Source organism: Leptonychotes weddellii, chromosome 2, assembly GCF_054177405.1.
Source record: "Leptonychotes weddellii isolate Sample4059 chromosome 2, ASM5417740v2, whole genome shotgun sequence".
NCBI classification, from domain to species: domain Eukaryota; kingdom Metazoa; phylum Chordata; class Mammalia; order Carnivora; family Phocidae; genus Leptonychotes; species Leptonychotes weddellii.
In genome coordinates, this window is record NC_138370.1 from 6670958 (window position 1) to 6680127 (window position 9170).

At 37.5% G+C, this 9170-nt stretch overlaps 1 protein-coding gene across 1 annotated transcript in view; it reads left to right on the plus strand.

The window, feature by feature from the left end:
• Window positions 1-5693, plus strand: part of LOC115936763 (uncharacterized) — a 364196-nt gene extending 358503 nt beyond the window's left edge. The window contains exon 7 of the mRNA XM_081807235.1: window positions 4285-5693. The gene's annotated coding sequence lies outside the window, so the exon portion shown is untranslated. The remainder of the gene's footprint in view (window positions 1-4284) is intronic.
• The last annotated feature ends 3477 nt before the right edge of the window (window positions 5694-9170 follow it).

Here is a 9170-nt window from a genome sequence, read left to right on the forward strand (position 1 = left end):
GTCTTAGGTTATCGTCAGACTTGGGGGAACATGTTCTTCCCACTACATAAAACAAAGACAGCAGTAAACTAAGATGCAGTCCAAATACTGTCGGAAGTCATATAGAAAGTGTGTCAGGAATTTTACACAAATTTTAGAACATTTTTCATAATGTGGAAGTTGGATAAAAATGTTGATGTTACTAGTATTTCTAGGCTAATGCGTAATGTATATTAATCTTGAAATGCATAAAGAAATACTTTGGAGGGAGAATTATAAAGAAAAGATGTACCAGGAAAGAAAGGTCTCATTAGGAATGACTCTTTGGTAAACTAATGTGTTAGAGGGGGAAAAAATGCTTGACCACTAATGACTTGGTTTCTTTACCTGGAATTGTAACAGGATTCCAGGGTAAGTGTACAGAAAAAAACACCACAGGTGATATTCATTCATGGCCCAATTCAAAAGAAAGCAATTACAATCAATTATTTAAAACCCAGAATTCTCAGGATGTCATCCCTGGGGCTAGTTGTAGTTTTTGTTTGTTTATTTGTTTGTTTGCTTGCTTACTAACTTATAGATGAATGACAAAACTCTGTGATATTATGGAGAAGAACCAGGAAACCATTTTGTGCTACACAGCGCCTTATTGGTTCTCTCCTTCATTCAGTAACTGGATCTTTCATTTTTCTAGCATGTATTTATTGAATTCTTAACATTTGAAAGGCTTAAAATGAGTTGCACGGTTTGCATTTACAGAAAGATATGTCCCCAAACTGTAACGATTTGGGTAATAATGACTATCAAGAGTAAGATATTGGGGCGCCTGGGTGGTTCAGTCATTAAGCGTCTGCTTTCAGCTTGGGTCATGATCCCAGGGTTCTGGGATCGAGCCCCTCATCAGGCTCCCTGCTCAGCAGGAAGCCTGCTTCTCCCTCTCCCACTCCCCCTGCTTGTGTTCCCTCTCTTGCTGTGTCTGTCTGTGTCAAATAAATAAATAAAAAATATTAATAAAAAAAGAATACGATGCTAAGCAGAGCCTTTTGAAAAACGTAATCATATTTAATTGAACTTCTCTAAGAAAAAGTGACATTTCACAGTGAAAACATAACTTATTATTTTTAGAATAAGTTTGTATTAAAAACTAAAGCTTCCATCATTAAGTATTCCTTTTTGCTGAAAATAATATGTCATTGCTTTAAAACTTTCTTACATCCATACTTGAAAGTTGGAAACAGAATTTCTTAGCTTTTTAAAAGACTTTCCAAGATGTCTTGACACCTACAACCCAGATTGTGGTTTCCAAGCACTATTTTCCAAAAAAAAAAGTGGTTTGAATCTAGGCTTAAGAATATAAAAATTCAATGACGTTTGATTATTTTTCAAAAACATTAATTGATACCAGGAAAAGAGAAATTAAGAAGCTCAATTTTATTGAAAAATTTTACATAATTGAAACTGAGATTGAAAATCAAGAATCATTTTTCATAAATCATTTTATTTAAATCTTTATATTCTCAAATATTGTCTTACCGTGATAGTCATTAAACTCAAATATTAAAATAAACCAAATTAAGAAATAGACTTGAATTCTCAAAATAATAAAGTAAATTCAATCATCTTACTCTCACTAAAAATAATGCACTAATTGTGCTAGTGAGAGCAAAGAACTGTTTGTACTATTAATAAAAAATTAAATTTTATATTTATTTTACCTTTTAATATTTCTGAGATTATGAACATTTTTAAAAAATATGTAATATGTTATATTACCATGTGTACATAATTTTTTATAAAAAACTAGCTATATATTGGGAGTGCTTGCTGAAAAATGGTACTGATAAGGGTGAGAAATCAAAAAATTTGAAATATCAATTCCAAATAAGCATGTCATTGTTGTGTGAGAGTTTAGAGAGAAAGCAGGGATAGAGCCTCAGAAACTACCCTCCAATCCTTCTAACCTCCATCCTCCCAAATCCACAGGAAACTGTTTTTGTGCCATGCATCTAATTGTCACATTATCAAGTCAATGTGGGATGCTTTGTGGTATGATTTAGAACAGAGAGCAGAAAAAAACAGCGACTGCCTGGAGTAGGGACCCCAGCTCTTTTACTATTAGTATTCCACTTCTCAGTCTATGTGATCAGATATCCTCCTTGAAAAGGGAATTAACTGACACTGAGACAGATTGTTTCTAGCTCTTGGCAGAGCAAAAATACAACTTGGAGGGAAAAAAGCCTGCAGAGCTCCATGCCCAAAGCTATGAAAATTTGGAAACTCCAGAAGGGTTGGGCATGCAGAGAAATAGGGATTCTTTCACAGAAGCACTAGAAAAACAAGGATCTTGGGAAGACGGTTGTGTCAAATTATCTGGAGAAGGAACCATCCAAGGAGCATCTACACACCTCTGCCCACCACCCCAGCGGGAAGAGACTTCAAGAGGCTTTAACAAGAGAACTAGACGAAGGGGCACATCACCTGGTTTTCTCCCCTCCACGCCCACTTTTCCCCACCTGTACTTAAAATGCTTAATGGGAGAGATTATTCAAACCCTTTCTTGAAATAAATGTTTAATCCTTGTGCAGCTGAGGCAGATGAGGTAATATCCAGGGCAGACAGATGAAGGGAAAGGCTTTTCCCCCCAATCTGGAGGAAGCGTAAGGACAAGCTAGTAACAGCAGAGGCAGATCCAACGGCAGAAGCCATGGAGTCTGTCTCCCTGACCGTTCTCCCAGCAGAACTAGATTCACATCCCAAGATCCTGAGGAAAAGGGGAGGAGGAGGACCATGGTGACCATGGAAATGAATTACTGAAGAGATTTCATCAACTCACTGAATGATTCTAGTCTACCCCCAACAGCAAGAGGCTAGAATAGTGATGGGGAAAGAGCAGCCCATTGATCTTCTGCACAAAACACAAAAACTAATTTCAGAATAAAAGATTAGATTCCTTTGTTTCACCACAGTGCACAAACATTAACCTTTCATTTTTAATTAAAACTCATGTGAATTTTCTCACCAACGTAATTCTAGTCAATTATATAGGTAACATGCTGCATAAAGCTGTTTTTATTTTGAGGAGAGAAATGTGTTCTATAATTTTTTGGTTTTTCCTAAATCAGCACTGATTTTTTTTTTTTTAAGTTGGTTAACATCTAACACCCAGTTCCTGGCTTCTAAGTACCATTTGCAAATTAAAAGAATCAGCTATTTGGAGAAATGGCAGATTCCGTGGCTGGATAGGGAAAAGTTCAAGATGAACCTGGGCCATCTTCTGGTATCAGAAGTAAGGAAGTGTTCAGAAAGTATGGAGGCCTGTCAAAAGGAAGGAGAGCTCACTGGCAGGAGTTCCCAATGGCTAAGGAAGGAACCATTTGACTAACAAATAGATTGTTACTTGGAGAATAAAATATATATCCATGAATCCAGTAAATAAATAAATGGGAAGAAGGAACAACTCTTCCTCATAGAAGAACATTCAACTAATAAATGTAGAGGGAATGAGGGAAGTACAAAATCACCATTAGGCAGGGGTGCCTGGCTGGCTCAGTTGGTGGAGCATGTGATTCTTGATCTCAGGGCCATGAGTTCAAGCCCCACGTTGGCCACTTTATTCTAGAAGCATTTTATTCTACATTTTAAAGCTTACTTTAAAAGCTTTTTAAAGCATTTTAAAGCTTACTTTAAAAAAAGAGAGAGAGAGAGAGAACTCACCATTAGGCAAATATGATAAGTAATAATTGTCGGAGACAAAATCCACTAATATATGCTAAAAATTAGTTGGTAAAAATGTTAGGAAATATAGAATATTATCATAGTCTCAAAGAATCTTCCCCAAAATATCAATCAAGTATGAAGGGGAAATAGCAGTTTTATAATGGAGGAACCCAGCAGACACTATCCTATTTGAGTAGTCTTAGTCAATTTCGCCAGTAATGAGTCATATCAAGACCATGTCCTCCCTGAGGAGGACCCCAAGTCACTTCTGTGTTGTTTTTGATAAAAATACATAACAAAAATCTGGTCGTGAGAAAACATCAGACAAACCCAAACTGAGAGACAGTCCGCATTTCACCAAGAAATAGACTCTTACCTCTAGAGAACAAACTGGTAGTTACCAGAGGGCGGGGGGAAGATGGGTTAAATAGGTGATGGGGGTTAAGGAAGGCACCTGTTGTGATGAGCACAGGGTGATGTATGGAAGTATTGAATCACTATATTGTACACCTGAAACTAATAAAACATGGTATATAAACTATATGGAATTTAAAATTAAAATAATAACTGATGTGTTCTTATCAAAAGTGCTGAAGGCATGAAATTCAGACAAGGAAAGAACAAAGAACTGTCACAGATGGAAGAGGAGATAACACAAGAAAATGCAATGTAGGCTCCCGGATTAAATTCTAAAGCGGAAAAAGAACACTGGGGGGAAACTGGTAAAATTCTAATAAGATGTGTACTTTAATATTGTATCACTGTTAATGTCTTGGGTTTTGATAATTGTGCTGTGATTACATAAGCTGTAAACATCAGGGGAAGCTGAATGAAGGGTACGTGACAACTCTGCAAAATTTGCAATTTTCCTGTAAGTTTAAAATTATTTCAAAATGAAAGGTTGCTTTTTAAAGGGTGCTCGTCACTTGTTTTGGCATTTATAGCCGATCTATATAAAGAGAATTTATCAGGATGAAAAGCAATTTTATTAACTACTGTGGAGAGAATAGATAAATGAAGCACATTTCAAAAGTGATTTAGCAATGCCTTGAATAATGCAGATAGTACATGGAAGCTAACAGCTGAAATGCTTCTAGAATAATCTCAATAGAAGAATAAATGTTGACCATTTTACTAGAGCAGTAGACATGAAACCATCCATGTGTATACAAAACTGAAATACTTAATAAAGATAGCTGATGTTTATTGAATCTTATTTGCCAGACACATTAAATTTTCTAGCAAGCTGATGAGCTAAATACCCGATCTGACCTCTTCAAACAGCCGGATCACTTCCACAAGGTTATACAGCTAACAAGAAGTGGGGCTGTGATTTTAACGCAAACCAATGGAGCTCTAAGCTAGCACACTTGACGATGAAGCTACATGACACCTTGAATCTCTGAGCTCTGAGTCTATTCTGTGGCAGAAATGCTAGGCTTGCATTTTACCACTTGCAGAGATGACTTAATGAAGACCAGCCAGCATCCAAAACTGGAGGAAGGCCTCCGGTTTGTGGCTGCAGAACAGTTTATGTCTTTGAGAAGCAGGGAATGATCACAACCTTGAGTTCATGGTCACCGCACGCTAACCCACTCAGCTAAATTGGTGAGAGCACGTTGATGTCACAGGTATGACGTGACAGCATCTCAACCCATCTGAGTGATGGGGCCCTTTGCGGGAGTCAGAGATTCAATCCAATATTAGAGGGTACCACGCTAAGCCGCATTCATACAGCAGAGGAGGAAGTCCCAGACCCCCTCAGGGGCCACTCGGCAGACTTGGTTTTGCGTTTCATAGCTGCCTTCTCTGGAGCTTTGTTCTATGTACTATATAAAAACCTCAACAGCCCTAATTTCCAGTCCCCAAAATGTCTTAAGAGTATGGGGAGGTTTCCATAAACGCAGCCTGTAACTTCAGTCTTGTGTTTCAACACAAACACATCAATCATTAATGAGGAGTTTGAGGCAAAGAAATACCTGGTTCTCATCCCTACAAAAAACAGCATATAAAAATAGAAAAGAAAAAAAAAAGAGCAAAGTTTCCTATGAAATAACTATATCTTGTTCTCCTACTATTGGCAACCTTAGCTTTCTTAGAGGTCAACTTTGCTGGCTATGTATGCTTAATCATGTTGGATAGTAATATCTTTTTAAATCTAAAATTTTGACATTTGTTTCAAATTCATAAAATGAAAAGTAAGAGGGGGTTTCCAGTCCACAACATGTGGGGGGAGGAAGAAATGAACACGAGTGCTTAGCCAAAAGTGATCTGAACATTCCTAACCCACTGAACTAGAAAACCTTAAAAGGGCTAACTTCTAAAATATGTAGTACCTAGTGGTGACAGCCAGCCCGGAGAAGTCGTAAGAATACTAAGCCAAATGTTAATTCCCTAATATTCCCACCATTTAAATCTCTGATGGAGGGAGTGAAAAGGGTCATTTCTGACTATTGAGGGACTTTTTTTCTAGCAGTTTCTGCCAAAGCTGGAAATAATAGTCACATGATTTCTGGTTAACATAATGAACTTCTGTGAACCTCAAAAAAACGTTGCAAGTTCACTTCAGTTTGGTGAGCTAACCAAAAGTGACTTTTAAATAAGAAATTTTAATTTTAAATTAATTTTAATTTAACAACCAGTGTAGTGTATTTCCGCAGAAAAGTCTGCGGAAATACACTATCCTCTTCACTGTTTCATTTGCTTTTATAGAGTATGATACATGAAGAACTGAGAGTCTGAGTTAATCTGACAAGCGTATATTTTCCTCAGCTTTTACTTGATCGGTAGTAAAGGTACCCGGCGCCCCCCCTCCACCCCCCGTGACTCCAGAATCTTCGAATCTTCCACAATCTCTGAGTCAGTGCTAATTAGCTCCGTGCCTCTGGGCAAGTCACTTAACATCTTTGGCCTCTGGTTTGTTATCTGCAAAATGAATGTTTGTGAGTAGACCAATTCTAATACAGAGTTCAGTTTTGAAAAAAAAAAAAAGATTCTAAATTTAAATTACATATTTACAGAAAACAGATACCGACATTTTAGGGTTTATGGGAATGTATTCTCTCAGAATATTTTATAAGTTTTGAACTACAGCTTTGTTTCTCTTTTATCTCAAGTGGTTAAAAAAGAATTCTACAGATAACTTGAGAGTGGTGTTAATCAGTTTACCCACATCAATAATTGCTGAAAGAAAAATAAGTTTGAATGTCAAGCTGGAATTTGGAAGCTCTAGGTCATATTGACTGTTTTGTCTCTGGCAGCCCAGTTTTCTACGATTCTGTGCGAATAAAAAGATCTTTTCCTAAGGGTCTTTCTTGAGCACTAAACTCATGATTAATGAAGCTTTGTCCTGAGACTAACAAGAAAAAAAAGAGATGGAGAAAGTATTTTATTTACGATTGAACCACAAAGCATTATTCATTAGATATGCCTTCTAAAATTGTTTGTCTCATTACATTTCATCAAACTAGTCTACATATGAAAGCCTTTGCCCTTCCTCCCTATCCTTGTCCTTTTTTTCTATAATCTTCTATCTGAATTGGCTAGGAAAACACAAACCTGTGATTGGACCTAATGTTTATCAATTTGGAGGACCTGATTCTCCCCTTACATATGACAAACTCTAACAACAATGGCCTGAAAGTTTTAGTCCGAAAGGGAGGGACTTTAACCTATGGCTCTGATTTTTTTTTTTAATATATATATATATAAAGTCATTACAGGATAATAAACCAGACTTTTTTTTTATTTTTACATCTGCCTGATCAAGAAGAGTGAGATGCTTTCATTGTCTTCCCAAGCTCTGAAGAAACAAGATATTCCCAGCCCTTTACTTGAAAGAATGGCTTCTGATTAGCATAATCATTTCTTAAATATCACTTTTCAATCCTGTGTTAAAGAGAGCAAGTCAGCTTCATTCAAACTTTTCCTGAGCGATGGGGCCGTGTTGCTGTTGTTTAACCAAACTCAGAGACTAGTGTAATTAGCCTTCAGGAGCTGTGGGTCGTGGAGAGCAATTAACTTGGCTGGCCAAAAATGTTCTTCTTCTTTTTTTTTTTTTTTTTTAAAGATTTTATTTATTTATTTGACAGAGAGAGGTAGAGGCACAGCGAGAGAGGGAACACAAGCAGGGGGAGTAGGAAAGAGAGAAGCAGGCTTCCCACCGAGCAGGGAGCCCGATGCGGGGCTCGATCCCAGGACCCTAGGATCATGACCGGAGCTGAAGGCAGTCGCTTAACCAACTGAGCCACCCAGGTGCCCCAAAAATGTTCTTCTTCTTTATGTGCTTTAAAAAGTCTATGTAAAATATGTTTGGGTCATAAATTGTCTCCTATCCATGTATGAGAAACAGTTACATGTTTTTAATCCTTTTTAAAAAATCTAATTTATTCTACAAATTAGTCAAATATGAAATTGAAACCAATGCCGTCTTTTGGAGGAACAGCAAGTCAAGCTTGTCAAGTTCTGACAGGAGTGAACCAGAGCCACCATCTAGGTATATGATTTGGACGAGCTGGAGCGGGAAAACGAGAACACAGTGCATTCCTACACAGGCCATTTCGTTTTCGTCACTGAGCCTTCCATCTGCAGTTCTTTCTCCACGTGGATACTGACAACGCCTGTTACATGATTATGAAATTAAAGTTATGTCTTCTATAAAATCAAGTCAAAGACTGTGACCTCAAAGTTTGATGTGTCACAAGATGTGTGACAAAACGCATTCATCAATAACCGGTCAAGTGCTGGAAACCCCAAGGGACGTGAGTTGTATTGCATGGCAGGGAGTCTGGGCTTTGGAAGTTATTTTGTAATTATTTGTTGTTGGTCTCCAGAGTGTATGTTTCATGTATTTCTTCCTTTTTACCCAGAATGTCATTTGGCCTGGGTGGTGAGAACAATGGGGCTGTGGGAAGGGGGTTCGTGCAGTTTTCACTGGAATCTAAGCAGTATCAGTAAGCAGTTTGTCTGAAAGCAATTCATGTAAAAACAAACAACTCTTTAGTAGCTGTTCCCATGGCTCAGAGACGTGACAGTATATTGACTATCAAAAACTAATGCATAGACTAATAACAAATGTTCTCCCAAGAAATTGTCTTTCTGAGATTTCCCCACACCTCCCTTTACATTAGAGCATCAGAAAAAACAAAAACAAAACAGTGAGTCAATTACCATCAATGATTGAAATAAAAATAAAAACTTGGGTTCGTGATGTGGAAAAATCAGGTAAAAGGTAGAGCAGGATGATACTTGGGTTTGAGTTGGCAGGACAACCCAGGAGGTCATTACTGATCAGTCATCAATAAATAGCCCTGGAGTGCTTGGATTGTGCCTGGGTTCACATCTGTCATTCTCAGTCCTTGACATTAGAAACGGGGGAATCATACTTGACTCTTATTACTCTCTCTCTCTACCTCTTCAATCACCAATTCTAGTATCACCTTCCAACTATTTCTTGCTTGTGATTTTTTTCCCCT